The sequence below is a fragment of the Heterodontus francisci genome, chromosome 4 (genome assembly GCF_036365525.1).
Source record: "Heterodontus francisci isolate sHetFra1 chromosome 4, sHetFra1.hap1, whole genome shotgun sequence".
Lineage (NCBI taxonomy): Eukaryota > Metazoa > Chordata > Chondrichthyes > Heterodontiformes > Heterodontidae > Heterodontus > Heterodontus francisci.
In genome coordinates, this window is record NC_090374.1 from 2087861 (window position 1) to 2107790 (window position 19930).

Genomic DNA, 19930 nt, shown 5'->3' on the forward strand with positions numbered 1-19930 from the left:
TACATCTCATCTGGGCCTGAGGATTTATCCACCTTCAAGCCCACTAAAACAGCTAATACTTCCTCCTTTTCAATGCTAATTTGATCAAGTATATCACAATCTCCTTCCCTGATCACTACACCTACATCATTCCTTCTCCAGAGTGAGCACAGATGAAAAATAATCGTTCAAAACCTCACCTATGTCCTCCAGCTCCACACACAGATTGCCTCTTTGATCGCGTATGGGCCCGACTTTTTCCCTGGTTCTCCTCTTGCCCCTAACATACTTATAAAACTTTGGGATTTTCCTTTATCTTGTCTGCCAGTGATTTTTCATGCCCCCTCTTCGCTCTCCTAATTACTTCTTTAAGTACTCCCCTACACTTTCTATACTCCTCTAGGGCCTCCGCTGTTTTCAGCACTCCGAATCTGCCAAACGCCTCCTTTTTTATCCTTATCCAATCCTATATATCCCTCGAACTCTCGGGTTCCCTTGACCTGTTTCTTCACCTTTACAGGAACGTGCTGCAGCTGAACCCTCACAATTATCCCTTCCAAATGACTCCCACTGGTCTGATGTAGACTTTCCTTTAAGAAGCTGCTCCCAGTTCACTTTGGCCAGATCCTGTTTTATCATATTGAAATCTGCCTTCCCTAAATTCAGTACTCTTATTTCCTGAGCCTCTCTGTCCTTTTCCATAACAATCTTAAATCTTACAAAGTTATGGTCACTATCCCCGAAACGCTCCCCCACTGCTATTTCTACTACTTGTCCCGCTTCATTCCCTAAGATTAAGTCCAGTACTGCTCCTCTTGTACGACTCTCTACGTGCTGGCTCAAAAAGCTCTCCTGAATGCACTTGAAGAATTCTGCCCCCTTTAAGCTTTTTGCACTAATATTGCCCACTCTAATATAGGGGAAGTTGAAATCCCCTACTATTATTACCCTATTATTATTGCACCTCTGAGATTTGCCTACATAACTTCTCCTCTACTACTCTCTGAGTAAAGAACCTACCTCTAACATCTGTCCTATATCTATCACCCCTCAATTTAAAGCTTTGTCCCCTCGTGTTTGCCATCACCATCCGAGGAAAAAGACTCTCACTATCCACCCTATCTAACCCTCTGATTATCTTATATGTCTCTATTAAGTCACCTCTCCTCCTCCTTCTCTCTAACGAAAACAACCTCAAGTCCCTCAGCCTTTCCTCGTAAGACCTTCCCTCCATACCAGGCAACATCCTAGTAAATCTCCTCTGCACCCTTTCCAAAGCTTCCACATCCTTCCTATAATGCGGTGACCAGAACTGCACGCAATACTCCAGGTGCGGTCTCACCAGAGTTTTGTACAGCTGCAGCATGACCTCATGGCTCCGAAACTCGATCCCCCTACTAATAAAAGCTAACACACCATATGTCTTCTTAACAGCCCTATTAACCTGGGTAGCAACTTTCAGGGATTTATGTACCTGGACACCAAGATCTCTCTGCTCATCTACACTACCAAGAATCTTCCCATTAGCCCAGTACTCTGCATTCCTGTTACTCCTTCCAAAGTGAATCACCTCACACTTTTCCGCATTAAACTCTATTTGCCATCTCTCAGCCCAGCTCTGCAGCCTATCTATGTCCCTCTGTACCCTACAACATCCTTCGGCACTATCCACAACTCCACCGACCTTAGTGTCATCCGCAAATTTACTAACCCACCCTTCTACACCCTCTTCCAGGTCATTTATAAAAATGACAAACAGCAGTGGCCCCAATACAGATCCTTGTGGTACACCACTAGTAACTAAACTCCAGGATGAACATTTGCCATCAACCACTACCCTCTGTCTTCTTTCAGCTAGCCAATTTCTGATCCAAAGCTCTAAATCACCTTCAACCCCATACTTCCGTATTTTCTGCAATAGCCTACCGTGGGGAACCTTATCAAACGCCTTACTGAAATCCATATACACCACATCCACGGCTTTACCCTCATCCACCTGTTTGGTCACCTTCTCGAAAAACTCAATAAGGTTTGTGAGGCACGACCTACCCTTCACAAAACCGTGCTGACTATCGCTAATGAACTTATTCTTTTCAAGATGATTATAAATCCTGTTTCTTATAACCTTTTCCAACATTTTACTCACAACCGAAGTAAGGCTCACAGGTCTATAATTACCAGGGCTGTCTCTACTCCCCTTCTTGAACAAGGGGACAGCATTTGCTATCCTCCAGTCTTCCGGCACTATTCCTGTCGACAATGACGACATAAAGATCAAGGACAAAGGCTCTGCAATCTCCTCCCTAGCTTCCCAGAGAATCCTAGGATAAATCCCATCTGGCCCAGGGGACTTATCTATTTTCACACTTTCCAAAATTGCTAACACCTCCTCCTTGTGAACCTCAATCCCATCAAGCCTAGTAGTCTGAATCTCAGTATTCTCCTCGACAACATTTTCTTTCTCTACTGTAAATACTGACGAAAAATATTCATTTAACGCTTCCCCTATCTCCTCTGATTCCACACACAACTTCCCACTACTATCCTTGATTGGCCCTAATCTAACTCTAGTCATTCTTTTATTCCTGATATACCTATAGAAAGCCTTAGGGTTTTCCCTGATCCTATCCGCCAATGACTTCTCGTGTCCTCTCCTTGCTCTTCTTAGCCCTCCCTTTAGATCCTTCCTGGCTAGCTTGTAACTCTCAAGCGCCCTAACTGAGCCTTAACGTCTCATCCTAACATAAGCCTTCTTCTTCCTCTTGACAAGCGCTTCAACTTCTTTAGTAAACCACGGCTCCCTCGCTCGACAACTTCCTCCCTGCCTGACAGGTACATATTTATCAAGGACACGCAGTAGCTGCTCCTTGAATAAGCTCCACATTTCGTTTGTGCCCATCCCCTGCAGTTGCCTTCCCCATCCTACGCATCCTAAATCTTGCCTAATCGCATCATAATTTCCTTTCCCCCAGCTATAATTCTTGCCCTGCGGTATATACCTGTCCCTGCCCATCGCTAAGGTAAACCTAACCGACTTGTAATCACTATCACCAAAGTGCTCACCTACATCTAAATCTAACACCTGGTGAAGCAAGGGAGGAGATATCAGGCGCTCTGACACAAATTTTCAAATCCTCTCTGGCCAAGGGAGAGGTGCCAGAGGACTGGAGGACTGCGAATGTGGTACCATTATTCAAGACGGGTAGCAGGAATAAACCAGGTAATTACAGGCCGGCGAGTCGAACATCTGTGGTTGGGAAACTATTGGAAAAAATCCTGAGACAGGACTAATCTCTACTTGGAGAGGCAGGGATTAATCAGAGATAGTCAGCATTGCTTTGTCAGGGGGAGATCGTGTCTAACTAACTTGATTGAATTTTTCGAGGAAGTGCCTAGTTGTGTAGATGAGGGTAAAGCAGTTGATGTAGTCTACATTTACTTCAGTAAGGCTTTTGATAAGGTCCTGCATGGGAGATTGGTCAAGAAGGTAAGAGCCCATGGGACCTAGGGCAAATTGGATCCAAAATTGTCTTGGTGGCAGGAGGCAGAGAGTGATGGTTGAGGGTTGTTTCTGCGAGTGGAAGCCTGTGACCAGTGGTGTACCGCAGGGATCAGTGCTGGGACACTTGTAGTGTACATTAATGATTTAGACATGAATGTAGGAGGTATGATAAGTAAGTTCGCAGATGACACGAAAATTGGTGATGTCGTAAATAATGAGGAGGAAAGCCTTAGATTACAGGACGATATAGATGGGCTGGTAAGATGGGCAGAGCAGTGGCAAATGGAATTTAATCTTGAGAAGTGCGAGGTGATGCATTTTGAAAGGACTAACAGGGCAAGGGAATATACAATGGGTGGCAGGACCCGAGGAAGTAGAGGGTCAGAGGGACCTTGCTGTACTTGTCCATAGATCACTGAAGGCAGCAGCACAGGGAGATAAGGTGGTTCGGATCGCATATGGGATACCTGCCTTTATTAGCCAAGGCATGGAATATAAGAGCAGCGATGTGGTGATGGAGCTGTATAAAACGCGTGTTAGTCCACAGCTGGAGTACTGTGTACAGTTCTGGTCACCACACTATAGGAAGGATGTGATTGCACTGGAGAGGGTGCAGGGGAGATTCACCAGGATGTTGCCTGGGCTGGAGCATTGCAGCTATGAAGAGACACTGGATAGGCTAGGGTTTTTTCCTTGGAGCAGAGAAGGCTGAGTGGGGACCTGATTGAGGTATACAAAATTATGAGGGGCATTGATAGGGCAGATAGGAAGAAACTTTTTCCCTTAGTGGAAGGTTCAATAACCAGAGGGCATTGATTTAAGGTAAGGGGCAGGAGGTTTAGAGGGGATTTGAGGAAAATTGTTTTCACCCAGAGGGTGGTTGGAATCTGGAACATACTGTCTGAAGGGGTGGTAGAGGCAGGAACCCGCACAACAATTTAAGAAGCATCTAGATGAGCACTTGAAATGCCATAGCATACAAGGCTAAAGGCCAAGTGCTGGAAAATGGGATTAGAATAGATGGCTTGATGGCTGGCACGGACATGACGGGCCGAAGGGCCTGTTTCTGTGCTGTATAAGTCTATGACTCTATGACATACCATTTGTCTTCTTAATTGCTTGTGCACCTGCATGTTAGCTTCCAGTAACTTATTGTCAAGGACACCCAGGCCCCTTTGTACATCTACACTTCCTAATTTTTTATCATTTAAGAAATACTCTGCACATCTATTCCTCCTACCAAAGTGGATAACCTCACATTTTTCCACATTTCCATCTGCCACGTTCTTGCCCACTAAGTCTGTCCAAATCCCCTTGAAGCCGCTTTGTATGTTCCTCACAACACACATTCCCACCTAGTTTTGTGTCTTCCGCGAACTTGGAAATACTGCATTTGGTCCCCACATCCAAATCATTGATATATACTGTGAACATCTGGGGTCCAAATACTGATCTCTGCGGTACCCCACTAGCCACAGCCTGCCGAAGTGAGAATGATTTGTTTATTCCTACTCTCTGCTTGTTAACCAATCCTTAATCCATGCCAGTATATTACCTCCTATCCCATGTGCTTTAATTTTGCTAACCAACCTCCTGTGGCGGACTTTATCAAAGGCCTTTTGAAAATCCAGGTATACCACATCCACCAAATCCCCTTTCTCAATTCTGTTAGTAATATCCTCGAAAGACTCCAACAGGTTTGTCAAACATGATTTCCCATTCATAAATCCAGATTATCCAAGTGTCCACCATTTATCACATCCTTTAGAATAGATTCCAGCATTTTCCCAACGACTGATGTAAGACTAAACAGGTCTGTAATTCCCCGTTTTCTCTCTCCCTCCCTTCTTAAATAGGGAGGTGACATTGCGACCTTCCAATCTGCAGAAACTGCGCCACAATCTATAGAATTTTGGAAGATGATCACCAATGCATCCACTATCTCCAAAGCTACCTCTTTCAACACTCTGGGATGTAGAATATCAGGTCCTGGGGACTTATCAACCTTCAGCCCCATTAATTTCTCCAATACAACCTTCTTACTAATACTAATGTCCTTCAATTTCTCATTCTCCCTAGTCCCTTGCAAGTCTAATTCTGGGAGATTTCTTGTATCTTCCTCAGTGAAGACAGACACAAAGTAATCATTTAGCTTCTCGGCCATTTCTCTATTCCCCATTATAAATTCTCCTAATTGTGCCGGTAATGGACCCACATTTGTCTCAGCCAAACATCTCATTTTTACGAATATAGCTTTTATAGTCCGTTTTTATATTTTTGCTAGCTTACACTCTTATTCTATTCTCCCTTTCTTTATCAGTTTCTTCATCCTCCTTTGCTATATTCTAAAATCCTCCCAATCCTCAGGTTTACTACTATTTCTGGCAACTTTATAGGCCTTTTCTTTACATCTTATACAATCCTTAACTTCTTTTGTTATCCACAGCCTTTACTTTTGGGGTTTTTGTGCCTTGAGGGAAATAAACCTGCAGGGATATGAGGGATACAGCGTTGAAATGGGACTGAGTGGATTGCACTACAGAGAGCTGGTATGTACCTGATGGGCTGAATGGTTGCCTTCTGTGCCATAATGACGAAATTAAATGCTTACTTGTCGACTTCTCACATGCACCTCCTTCTGCTATAATGTCACTGTTCGATATTTTTCCCTCCTTTTCTGCTCGCAGCCTTGCCGTTTATAGTGTTCCACTCCTGACCCCACCCTTTATCCTGCTCTGCTCCCCTCACGGCCTCACCCACTCTGAGTGCTCTGCTCTTGGCCTTGCCCTCTGTGACTGCGCCACCCTCAGCCTCGTTCTCTGTGACTGCTCAGCTCTCAGCCTTGCCTTTGCTGACCATTGCGCTCTCGGTCTCGCCCTCTCAAATTTCATTTAATTTCATATCTATTACCCTAATTCTGGACCCCTCAACCACTGGAGGCTGTCTCCTTCAATCTACTATGTTGTACTAGTTCATAATTTTATGACCACCTCTATCAATCAACCTGTCACTGGGCTAATGACAAGATCTCCAATTTTTGAATGTAAAAGTTCCACAGGGAGATAGCTTCAGTAAAGAAACAGCAGGAGTTTAATTCCACAGCTGATAAATTTCTTTTTTGAAATGCTATTTTATGGACAAAGATGGCAAACAATTTGCACACAGAAAGTCCCACATGCCAACAAAGATAAGTGACCAACCAATCTGTTTGGGTTTGGGAATACTGACCAGGACACAGAGATTTTGTGCTCCTTGAGAAAAGTGCTTTCCTTGACATCCACTGAAGAGACAGAAACCTCAGTTTAACGTTTTGTTGCAAAGATATCATAGAATGGTTACAGCACAGGAGGCCATTTGGCCCATCCTGTCTGCTGGCTCCCTGCAAGAGCAACTCACCTAGTCCCACTTCCCTGCCTTTTCCCCATAGCCCTGCAAATTTTTGTCTTCAGATAATAATCTCTTGAAGACCTCAATTGAATCTCCCTCCACCACACTCTCTGGATTGCATTCCAGATCCGAATCATTTGTTGTATAAAAAAAAGTTTTCATCTCGCCGTTGCTTCTTTTGCCTTCACCTTAAATTGGTGCCCTCTGATTCTGGATCCTTTGGCCAATGGGAACAGTTTCTCCCTATGGATCTACGCAGACCCTCATGATTTTGAACACCTCTATCAAATCTCCTCTTAATCTTCTCTTCTCCATTGAAAACAGCTCCAGCTTCTCCAATCTATCCACATAACTGCAGTTCCTCATCCCTGGAACCATTCTCATTATTTTTTTCTGCCCCCTCTAAGCCTTCACATCCTTTCTAAAGTGCGATTCCCAGAACAAAGAACAAAGAAAATTACAGCACAGGAACAGGCCCTTCGGCCCTCCAAGCCTGCGCCGATCCAGATCCTCTATCTAAACATGTCGCCTATTTTCTAAGGGTCTGTATCTCTTTGCTTCCTGCCCATTCATGTATCTGTCTAGATACATCTTAAAAGACGCTATCGTGCCCGCGTCTACCACCTCTGCTGGCAACGCGTTCCAGGTACCCACCACCCTCCGCGTAAAGAACTTTCCACGCATATCCCCCCTAAACTTTTCCCCTCTCACTTTGAACTCGTGTCCTCTAGTAATTGAATCCCCCACTCTGGGAAAAAGCTTCTTGCTATCCACCCTGTCTATACCTCTCATGATTTTGTACACCTCAATCAGGTCCCCCCTCAACCTCCGTCTTTCTAATGAAAATAATCCTAATCTACTCAACCTCTCTTCATAGCTAGCGCCCTCCATACCAGGCAACATCCTGGTGAACCTCCTCTGCACCCTCTCCAAAGCATCTACATCCTTTTGGTAATGTGGCGACCAGAACTGGACGCAGTATTCCAAATGTGGCCGAACCAAAGTCTTATACAACTGTAACATGACCTGCCAACTCTTGTACTCAATACCCCGTCCGATGAAGGAAAGCATGCCGTATGCCTTCTTGACCACTCTATTGACCTGCGTTGCCACCTTCAGGGAACAATGGACCTGAACACCCAAATCTCTCTGTACATCAATTTTCCCCAGGACTTTTCCATTTACTGTATAGTTCAGTCTTGAATTGGATCTTCCAAAATGCATCACCTCGCATTTGCCCGGATTGAACTCCATCTGCCATTTCTCTGCCCAACTCTCCAATCTATCTATATTCTGCTGTATTCTCTGACAGTCCCCTTCACTATCTGCTACTCCACCAATCTTAGTGTCGTCTGCAAACTTGCTAATCAGACCACCTATACTTTCCTCCAAATCATTTATGTATATCACAAACAACAGTGGTCCCAGCACGGATCCCTGTGGAACATCACTGGTCACACGTCTCCATTTTGAGAAACTCCCTTCCACTGCTACTCTCTGTCTCCTGTTGCCCAGCCAGTTCTTTATCCATCTAGCTAGTACACCCTGGACCCCATGCGACCTCACTTTCTCCATCAGCCTACCATGGGGAACCTTATCAAACGCCTTACTGAAGTCCATGTATATGACATCTACAGCCCTTCCCTCATCAATCAACTTTGTCACTTCCTCAAAGAATTCTATTAAGTTGGTAAGACATGACCTTCCCTGCACAAAACCATGTTGCCTATCACTGATAAGCCCATTTTCTTCCAAATGGGAATAGATCCTATCCCTCAGTATCTTCTCCAGCAGCTTCCCTACCACTGACGTCAGGCTCACCGGTCTATAATTACCTGGATTATCCCTGCTACCCTTCTCAAACAAGGGGACAACATTAGCAATTCTCCAGTCCTCCGAGACCTCACCCGTGTTTAAGGATGTTGTTAAGGCCCCAGCTATTTCCTCTCTCGCTTCCCACAGTAACCTGGGATAGATCCCATCCGGACCTGGGGACTTGTCCACCTTAATGCCTTTTAGAATACCCAACACTTCCTCCCTCTTTATGCAGACTTGTCCTAGAGTAATCAAACATCTGTCCCTAACCTCAACATCCGTCATGTCCCTCTCCTCGGTGAATACCGATGCAAAGTACTCGTTTAGAATCTCACCCATTTTCTCTGACTCCACGCATAACTTTCCTCCGTTGTCCTTGAGTGGGCCAATCCTTTCTCTAGTTACCCTCTTGCTCCTTATATATGAATAAAAGGCTTTGGGATTTTCCTTAAACCTGTTTGCTAAAGATATTTCATGACCCCTTTTAGCCCTCTTAATTCCTCGTTTCAGATTGGTCCTACATTCCCGATATTCTTTCAAAGCTTCGTCTTTCTTCAGCCTCCTAGACCTTATGTCTGCTTCCCTTTTCCTCTTAGCTCGTTTCACAATTTCACCTGTCATCCATGGTTCCCTAATCTTGCCATTTCTATCCCTCATTTTCACAGGAACATGTCTCTCCTGCACGCTAATCAACCTCTTGAAAAGCCTCCCACATATCAAATGTGGATTTACCTTCAAACAGCTGCTCCCAATCTACATTCCCCAGCTCCTGCCGAATTTTGGTATAGTTGGCCTTCCCCCAATTTAGCACTCTTCCTTTCGGACCACTCTCGTCTTTGTCCATGAGTATTCTAAAACTTACGGAATTGTGATCATTATTCCCAAAGTAGTCCCCTACAGAAACTTTAACCACCTGGCCGGGCTCATTCCCCAACACCAGGTCCAGTATGGCCCCTTCCCGAGTTGGACTATTTACATACTGCTCTAGAAAACCCTCCTGGATGCTCCTTACAAATTCTGCTCCATCTAGATCTCTAACACTAAGTGAATCCCAGTCAATGTTGGGAAAGTTAAAATCTCCTATCACCACCACCCTGTTGCTCCTACATCTTTCCATAATCTGTTTACATATTTGTACCTCTATCTCACGCTCGCTGTTGGGAGGCCTGTAGTACAGCCCCAACATTGTTACCGCACCCTTCCTATTTCTGAGTTCTGCCCATATTGCCTCACTGCTCGAGTCCTCCATAGTGCCCTCCTTCAGCACAGCTGTGATATCCTCTTTGACCAGTAATGCAACTCCTCCACCCCTTTTACCGCCCTCTCTATCCCGCCGGAAGCATCGATATCCTGGGATATTTAGTTGCCAATCATGCCCTTCCCTCAACCAAGTCTCAGTAATAGCAATAACATCATACTCCCAGGTACTAATCCAAGCCCTAAGTTCATCTGCCTTACCTACTACACTTCTTGCATTAAAACAAATGCACCTCAGACCACCAGTCCCTTAGCGTTCATCATCTGCTCCCTGCCTACTCTTTCCCTTAGTCACGCTGACTTCATTATCTAGTTCCTTACAGGCTTTAGTTACTACCTCCTTACTGTCCACTGACCTCCTCATTTGGTTCCCATCCCCCTGCCACATTAGTTTAAACCCTCCCCAACAGCGTTAGCAAAAGCACCCCCAAGGACATTGGTTCCAGTCCGGCCCAGGTGTAGACCGTCCAATTTGTAATAGTCCCACCTCCCCCAGAACCGGTCCCAATGTCCCAAAAATCTGAACCCCTCCCTCCTGCACCATCTCTCAAGCCACGCATTCTTCCTGGACACAATACTCCAGTTGAGTTCAAACCAGAATTTAAAAACATTCACCATAACTTCCTTGCTTTTCTCCTCTCTGCCTCAATTTATAAAGTCCAGGATCCAGTACGCTTAATCAACCTGCCCTGCCACATTCAATGATTTGCGCATATACCTCAAGGTAAGCAATGGGGTGCAGGTCTCTGGCACAGAGTCTGTCCCTGTTGCTCAGAAGGGAAAGGGGAAGAGGAGCAGAGCATTAGTCATTGGGGACTCCATAGTTAGGGGAACAGATAGGAGGTTCTGTGGGAACGAGAGAGACTCACGGTTGGTGTGTTGCCTCCCAGGTGCCAGGGTACGTGATGTCTCTGATCGTGTTTTTGGGATCCTTAAGGGGGAGGGGGAGCACCCCCAAGTCGTGGTCCACATAGGCACCAACGACATAGGTAGGAAGAGAGATGGGGATTTAAGGCAGAAATTCAGGGAGCTAGGGTGGAAGCTTAGAGCGAGAACAAGCAGAGTTGTTATCTCTGGGTTGTTGCCCGTGCCACATGCTAGCGAAGAGAGGAATAGGGAGAGAGAGGAGTTGAACACGTGGCTGCAGGGATGGTGTAGGAGGGAGGGTTTTGGTTTTCTGGATAATTGGGGCTCTTTCTGGGGTAGGTGGGACCTCTACAAACAGGATGGTCTTCACCTGAACCAGAGGGGTACCAATATCCTGGGGGGCAGATTTGTTAGTGCTCTTCGCGGGGGTTTAAACTAAATCAGCAGGGGAATGGGAACCTAAATTGTAGTTCCAGTGTACAGGCTGTTGAGAGTAGTGAGGTAGGGGATAAGGTTACAGGGACGCAAGAGGGCACTGGCAAGCAAGAACTTGGTTTAAAGTGTGTCTACTTCAACGCCAGGAGCATCCGGAATAAGGTGGGTGAGCTTGCAGCATGGGTTGGTACCTGGGATCCTGATGTTGTGGCCATTTCAGAGACATGGGTAGAGCAGGGGCAGGAATGGATGTTGCAGGTTCCGGGATTTAGATGTTTCAGTAAGAACAGAGAAGAGGGTAAAAGAGGGGGGGGGGTGTGGCATTGTTAATCAAGGAAAGTATTACAGCGGCAGAAAGGACGTTTGAGGACTCGTCTACTGAGGTAGTATGGGCCGAGGTTAGAAACAGAAGAGGAGAGGTCACCCTGTTGGGAGTTTTCTATAGACCTCCGAATAGTTCCAGAGATGTAGAGGAAAGGATAGCGAAGATGATTCTCGACAGGAGCGAGATTAACAGGGTAGTGGTTATGGGGGACTTTAACTTTCCAAATATTGACTGGAAATACTATAGTTCGAGAACTTTAGATGGGTCTGTTTTTGTCCAGTGTGTGCAGGAGGGTTTTCTGACACAGTATGTGGACAGGCCAACCAGGGGCGATGCCACATTGGATTTGGTACTGGGTAATGAACCCGGCCAGGTGTTCGATTTAGATGTAGGTGAGCACTTTGGCGATAGTGATCACAATTCGGTTAGGTTTACCTTAGCGATGGGCAGGGACAGGTATATACCGCAGGGCAAGAATTATAGCTGGGGCAAAGGAAATTATGACGCGATTAGGCAAGATTTAGGATGTGTAGGATGGGGAAGGAAACTGCAGGGGATGGGCACAAACGAAATGTGGAGCTTATTCAAGGAGCAGCTAATGCGTGTCCTTGATAAGTATGTACCTGTCAGGCAGGGAGGAAGTTGTCGAGCGAGGGAGCAGTGGTTTACTCAAGAAGTTGAAGCGCTTGTCAAGAGGAAGAGGGCGGCTTATGTTAGGATGAGACGTGAAGGCTCAGTTAGGGCGCTTGAGAGTTACAAGCTAGCCAGGAAGGATCTAAAGGGAGGGCTAAGAAGAGCAAGGAGAGGACACGAGAAGTCATTGGCGGATAGGATCAAAGAAAACCCTAAGGCTTTCTATAGGTATATCAGGAATAAAAGAATGATAAGAGTTAGAACAGGGCCAATCAAGGATAGTAGTGGGAAGTTGTGTGCGGAATCAGAGGAGATGGGGAAGCGTTAAATGAATATTTTTCGTCAGTATTTACAGTAGAGAAAGAAAATGTTGCCGAGAAGATTACTGAGATACAGCCTACGAGGCTAGATGGGATTAAGATTCACAAGGAGGAGGTGTTAGCAATTTTGGAAAGAGTGAAAATAGATAAGTCCCCTGGGCCAGATGGGATTTATCCTAGGATTCTCTGGGAAGCCAGGGAGGAGATTGCAGAGCGGTTGTTGTTGATCTTTATGTCGTCATTGTCGACAGGAGTAGTGCCGGAAGACTGGAGGATAGCAAATGTTGTCCCCTTGTTCAAGAAGGGGAGTAGAGACAGCCCTGGTAATTATAGACCTGTGAGCCTTACTTCGGTTGTGGGTAAAATGTTGGAAAAGGTTATAAGAGATAGGATTTATAATCATCTTGAAAAGAATAAGTTCATTTGCGATAGTCAGCACGGTTTTGTGAAAGGTAGGTCGTGCCTCACAAACCTTATTGAGTTTTTCGAGAAGGTGACCAAACAGGTGGATGAGGGCAAAGCCGTGGATGTGGTGTTTATGGATTTCAGTAAGGCGTTTGATAAGGTTCCCCACGGTAGGCTATTGCAGAAAATACGGAAGTATGGGGTTGAAGGTGATTTAGAGCTTTGGATCAGAAATTGGCTAGCTGAAAGAAGACAGAGGGTGGTGGTTGATGGCAAATGTTCATCCTGGAGTTTAGTTACTAGTGGTGTACCGCAAGGTTCTGTTTTGGGGCCACTGCTGTTTGTCATTTTTATAAATGACCTGGAAGAGGGTGTAGAAGGGTGGGTTAGTAAATTTGCGGATGACACGAATGTCGGTGGAGTTGTGGATAGTGTCGAAGGGTGTTGTAGGGTACAGAGGGACATAGATAGGCTGCAGAGCTGGGCTGAGAGATGGCAAATGGAGTTTAATGCGGAGAAGTGTGAGGTGATTCACTTTGGAAGGAGTAACAGCAATGCAGAGTACTGGGCTAATGGGAAGATTCTTGGTAGTGTAGATGAGCAGAGAGATCTTGGTGTCCAGGTACATAAATCCCTGAAAGTTGCTACCCAGATTACTAGGGCTGTTAAGAAGGCATATGGTGTGTTAGCTTTTATTAGTAGGGGGATCGAGTTTCGGAGCCACGAGGTCATGATGCAGCTGTACAAAACTCTGGTGAGGCCGCACCTGGAGTATTGCGTGCAGTTCTGGTCACCGCATTATAGGAAGGATGTGGAAGCTTTGGAAAGGGTGCAGAGGAGATTTACTAGGATGTTGCCTGGTATGGAGGGAAGGTCTTACGAGGAAAGGCTGAGGGACTTGGGTTGTTTTCGTTAGAGAGAAGGAGGAGGAGAGGTGACTTAATGGAGACATACAAGATAATCAGAGGGTTAGATAGGGTGGATAGTGAGAGTCTTTTTCCTCGGATGATGATGGCAAACACGAGGGGACATAGCTTTAAGTTGAGGGGTGAAAGATATAGGACAGATGTCAGAGGTAGTTTCTTTACGCAGAGAGTAGTAGGGGCGTGGAACGCCCTGCCTGCAACCGTAGTAGACTCGCCAACTTTAAGGGCATTTAAGTGGTCATTGGATGGACATATGGATGAAAATGGAATAGTGTAGGTCAGATGGTCGGCGCAACATCGAGGGCCGAAGGGCTGTACTGCGCTGTCATGTTCTAATTCTAATTCTAAAGGTCCCTCTGCTCCTGCGCTCCCTTCAGAATTGTACCCCTTAATTTGTATCACCTCTCCTCGTTCTACTCTCTAAAAGAATCACTTCACACATTTCTGTATTAAATTACATCAGCCACTTTCCCCTCCCATTTCACTGTCCTATGTCCTCTTGAAGTTTACCACTATCCTACTCACAGTTCACAATATTCCAAGTGTTGTGTTGTCAGCAGACTGTACCCAAGCTTTGTCCTCTTTAAAGACAGCCTATTGTTCAGTTGAAGTTTTGCTTGCCAATCTTTGATTCCAACTTACCTGGGCCAGATCCCTTCTCACCGATTCTGGTTTGCTCCTTGTCCATAATGAATTTAAACCTTATGATATTACGATCACTGTCCCTTAAATGTTCCTCCAATTAAACTTATTTCACTTGACCCACCTCATTCCCCAGAACCAGAAATGCCTCCTTCCTCCTTGGATTGCAAACATACTGGTGTATTAAATTCTCTTTAACCCACTCTAGAAACTCTTCTTCCTCTCTGCCCTTTACTATTATTACTATTCCAGTCTATATTAGGATAATTAAAGTCCCCATTATAACTAATCTATAATTCTTGCTGTTGCATGCTTGCAAATTTGTTCCTCTATATCTTTCTACTAGTCGGTGGCCTATTTGAATACAGCCAGCAAATTAATGGTACATCTATTGTTTCTTAGCTCTAACCAAATGAATTCTGTCCTTGACCCCTCTAGGTCATCCTTTCTCTCCAGCACAGTAATGTTCTCCTTAATCAATACTGCTATTCCTCCTCCTCCTTTCTTTCCTTCCCTATCTTTCCTGAACACCTCGTGTCCAGGGATATTTAGTACCCACTCCTACCCCTTTTAGAGGCAGGTCTCCATTATTACCCTGAAACGATGGGCTGGATTTTGTGTCAGAGGCAGGGCCAAGCCGACGGGACGGGAGGAACTCCCGCCTTGGCCTTTTCCTGGCACCCCACTGGCCCCGGAGCAATCCACCGGTCTTTTACATGAAAGTTTCACAAGCTACGATTCCTGTCTAATGAGCTTCTGGCCAATCCGAGGGAAGGGGTGACCACTGCCGGTACTGCAGAGGCTTTGGATCCAGGCCCAGCGCTGGAACCCTGGACCAGAGGTAGGTGAGACGGGGTTGCCGGGGCCAGTCTGGAAGGCCCCGGCGAGGGGGTGATCGTGCAGTCCAGGGGGAGGGGTGTCCCGGGCAGTGACGTGGTTCCCAGTGGTCTACAGATTGCCCACAGAGGAGAGACCCCCCCCACCAAAGCCTACAGGGAGGGCACCTCGTTTTTTTTCTTTTACAAGGCAGAGGCACCCCCCACTGCTGGGAAGATCCCAGCGGCGGTGGGAGGAGGTCCTTAATAGGCCACTTAAGGGTCTCAATTGGCCTCTGGGCGGGAAGGCCTTTGTCAGCCTATCCCGCCTCAGTAAGATTGCTTGGTGACGGGCCCTCCACCACCCTTCGCAATTCTCCATGCCTCCTCACCTCAGGTGGGCCAATAAAATCCAGCCCCATATTTTCACGTGGCTAACTGCACCTCCAGCTCACCAACCTTATTTATCACACTCCACGCTTTAACATACATGCACAATAAAACTAATTTAGACGTTACTGTACTCCCTTTTACTCTGACCACACCTAATACCTTACTAGTCACTTTTTTTTTAACAAAGATTGATTTCTTTCATAGAGTCATAGAGCACAGAAACAGGCTCTTCGGCCCATCGTGTCTGTGCCGGCCATCAAGCACTTAACTATTCTAATCCCATTTTCCAGCACTTGGCCCGTAGCCTTGTATGCTACGGCGTTTCAAGTATTCATCTAAATATTAGTTTCTACTCTCATGCTGTCTCTCCCAGTTCTCTGTGTACCTTGGTTTTCCTCTGTAATATTACCTTCTGTTTCCCACACCCCTGCCAATTTAGTTTAAACAGTCCCAACAGCACTCTGAAATCGCCTCAGAAAGCATAGCACTGCACTGGAGTGTCTGCTTGTCCTGGGGCATGTTTGTATCCCATGATCTTCTGACTTAGAGGGAAGACTATCACCAAATCCTCACGGGCAATTACAGATGAGCGACAAATGCTGGGCTCGCCGGCGACACTTACATCCTATGAAAGAATAAAAAAAGAGTCAAGTTGGCATTCGTGATAGGCAGGTCCATCAGAGGTGATTGTTGTTAGATAACCTATGGTTTGCTAATCCAAGTAAGGATCCACTAGATTCCTTTAAAAGGTTTGGAACATTTTCGGTACTCCTGATGTTTCCAGGCATGTTTCCTTTGAATTGCAAAACAATGAGTCCTTTGTTCAATATAACGGAGAATGTGTGCAGAAATCTTTCCCAAATTGACTGATCTTTAACAAAGCATGGCTGCCTTGATCACTACTGGGTGTGGTACTGAGCAGAAAAGCAGGAAAGTTTCCAGATTAGCTGATTGCAAATGGAGTTTGGTACAAGAGACCTCGGTACCAGGGCTCCTGCTCCAGTCTCCAGCTGTGGTACAAGAGGCTCCTGTTCCATCGCCCGACAACATCGCCTACTGGGAGGCGACTGTCAGACCCAATCGGCCAAATATCAGACGACACTGACAGTCAAGATTGGCAGAAAGCCTGCAAGCAGGTGAAGTAAAAACGGCAAGTGCTGGAAATACTCAGCAGATCGGGCAGCATCTGTGGAGAGAGAAACAGAGTTAATAAAAACGGCAAGTGCTGGAAATACTCAGCAGATCGGGCAGCATCTGTGGAGAGAAACAGAGTTAACGTTTCAGGGCAGGGTCATTGACCCGAAACGTTAACTCTGCTTCTCTTTCCACAGATGCTCTTTCTCTCTCCACAGACACTGCCCGACCTGCTGAGTATTTCCAGCACTCGCTGTTTTTATTAACTCTGCTGAGCGGTTCCAGCATTTCTTGTTTTTATTTCAGATTTCCAGCATCCGCAGTATTTTGCTTTTATTTGAGTGCTGGAAATACTCAGCGGGTCGGGCAGTATTTGTGGAGAGAGAAACAGAGTTAATGTTTCAGATCAGTGACCCTTCATCAAAGCAGTGAAGAAGCGGAAGCGCGACCAATGTAACCCAGCCGAGTTAGTCACTTCAGAGAAAGAGGAACAACAGTTGTAAACATTACAGACACCCGCCCCCGGCTTCACACCACCGGAATGCGCGCCAAAAACAACATCGAAGGCGGTCCGCACAGCCGTTGCGCCTGCGCGGGGTGGCGGCTGGGCGAGCAAAAGCGGCGCCTGCGCAGGACGGCGGGCGCTCGCGGCGCGGCGGTTGGTCTCGAGCCGCCGAGTGAGCGCGCGGGGGCGCTGCAGCCGGAAGTGATGGCGTTTGGCGCCTTCTTCCTCCTCCCCCCCTCCCTCCGCTCGCGCTGGTTTCGTTCACTTCCGGTCGGCATTTTGTCTGCGAGACCGGAGCCAGCAATCGCTTTCGAGGGCCGAGTCGGAGTTTCTGCCGCCGCTCGGGCCGTGAGGGAGGCTGAGAACGCGAGCGAGAAAGAGAGGGAGCGAGTATAACAGGAAAAAGCCGAGGGCGCTAACGCCGAGCCGAGGGCCCGCACGGTGGGCAGGCGCGGGCGGGAGAGGGAACGCGCGGCGAGTTCACGTCCCCTTCATGTCCGCTGTATGTTGTTGTTCTACCCGCCGCCCCTGTTTATTCCTTCAGATTCCCGGAGTCAACGGCTCACATCGACATCAGCATCGGCAGCGGCTTCTTCCCTGAGGTAAAATCCGAAAGCACGATTAAAAAATATCCTGAGCCCGTATTGTCGGTAAGAGGGAGCGCGAACAGGCGAGGCCGCGGACTGAGGCCTACTCGGTTGCTTTCTTTACACTCGGTGCTTTTTCGCTTTCGCGGTGGCGGGATAGTCACAGGACGGAATGATTATGGTGGTTTGTCCCGCCACCCAGACCCAGGCTGAGGCCCTGGGCCTAGTGGGAGTGGAAGGGTGGTTGGTGGGGGGGGGGGGGGGGCGGAGAAATAGTGTTGGGCCCCAGGCCTTTAGGCCGATGGAGGAAGTCCGGCTCGGTCTGTCGTTTAGATTACGGCGGAGGTCGGTCTGGGCATCAGGCTGAGCGATAGAGGGAGCAGACGATTATAAGAAGGTGGTTGTGGTTAAAAGTGAACAAGGCCGAGGACTAGTGATCAATACCGCCCGCCCCAGAGGAGGCCCCTGCTGATCCGGACCGAAATGGAGCCGGGACACCCGCTTGAGGCAACAAAGGGGGTTGGGTGAAGCGGAGTTGCCGGGCAAGTGGGTGATAGAGAAGGTCGTAACGGAGGCCTGGTGATCGGCGGTGCTACAGTTCAAGCAGGCCGGGGATGGAGATCACCTGAGGCTCAGGGTGAGTGTGGACACCGGCTTATAGTAGGGGGTGTCGAGGTCGAATGGGCGTGTTTAGAAACGTTGGGACTGTGATAGTCTTGGGTAATAGGATGTGGATCCCGCTGAGACCTCGGCCTCAACCTGCTCTACTTCTTTGTACTCTTTTCAAAGGCAGAGTGCCTAAGGCCTGGCCCGGGACATGGCCGGGGCTTTGGGGCAGGCTGCAGGAAATGCTGCATTTATTAGTTACACTGCGGCCTTGTTGAAGTAGGCTCTGTGGAGAGGGCGCCTTGTACAGGGGACGGTTTGTATTCGAGATGGAAGCAATAATCGTTTGATTTAGTGAGGCCCAGTTGTAGAGCCTGTCGGGGCATCAGTTAAATGCAGACGTATTGAACGTAAATGTTTCACGCTTAAATACGGTCTATTTTGTCACTTGAAATTGATTTATCTGTGTATAAATACGAAACTAATAGCCAATGTCTCTTTTACTGATAAATGTTTAAGTGGTTTATAATCACTGTCAACAAGAAATACACAATGTATATGGGGTTAATCAGGCCAAACACTGTAACACTTTGTTGAAGATTGGATTTGGCACGTTGTGGGGCTTCACACACGGGTTGTTTCTGGCAGTCGTGGGATTTGAATACGTTTTGAATAGAAGGCTCTATTGTTTTCTAAATATTCACCTAGATCGACCGTAAACAAACTGATAAATGCTGTATTCACCCTTGCAGTTAATATGGTTAATTTTAAACAGTCAAGTCGATCATTAAAGTGAAAGTAATGAAATCTTAAGTGCATTTGTTGATATTTTCGCTTTTTAATTTTATCACTCACCTGGAAAATGCGAAATCGTGCTTGTTGAGGTAGTGATTGAATATGATTTAGTGAAGTTATTTCTAATGCATCAGTGAAAAAATTAAACGTGTTCACATAAATGTGCGTTCTCCTGAAATTTTCCTGTGTAAGTATTCACATCTGTTGGGTGTGTAGCTAGTGCTAGGCGCTGGTGCGTCATTGCTTTACTTGTGTGGGCGAAACTATTGTATCAACATATGACTGACAGTACGCTGCAGTGTAAACAGATGCTGAACCTCTTTGTTTGCAAACACTGAAGCTTCAGCTTGTTATGTTGTATCTTTTCAGGATGGTGATTGCAGCTTCAAATGTGTAGGACTATCCATAAATTTCAGCAGAACCTGATGTCTGTTATAATAGAAACATAGCAGGAGTAGGCCATTCAGCCCATTGTGCTCCACCATTCAATAGGATCATGGCTGATCATCCACTTCAATGCTTTTTGAATTTTGCTCCCAAACAGATATGGCCCCAGAATTAAACTTTGAAATAATGTTCATTTGAAAATTGAACTGGCCACA

At 46.5% G+C, this 19930-nt stretch overlaps 1 protein-coding gene across 1 annotated transcript in view; it reads left to right on the forward strand.

Annotated features, from left to right (window-relative positions):
- Positions 1–17598: 17598 nt before the first annotated feature.
- Positions 17599–19930, forward strand: part of LOC137368865 (nipped-B-like protein) — a 693066-nt gene continuing 690734 nt past the window's right edge. Inside the window, exon 1 of the mRNA XM_068029073.1 lies at positions 17599–17942. The gene's annotated coding sequence lies outside the window, so the exon portion shown is untranslated. The remainder of the gene's footprint in view (positions 17943–19930) is intronic.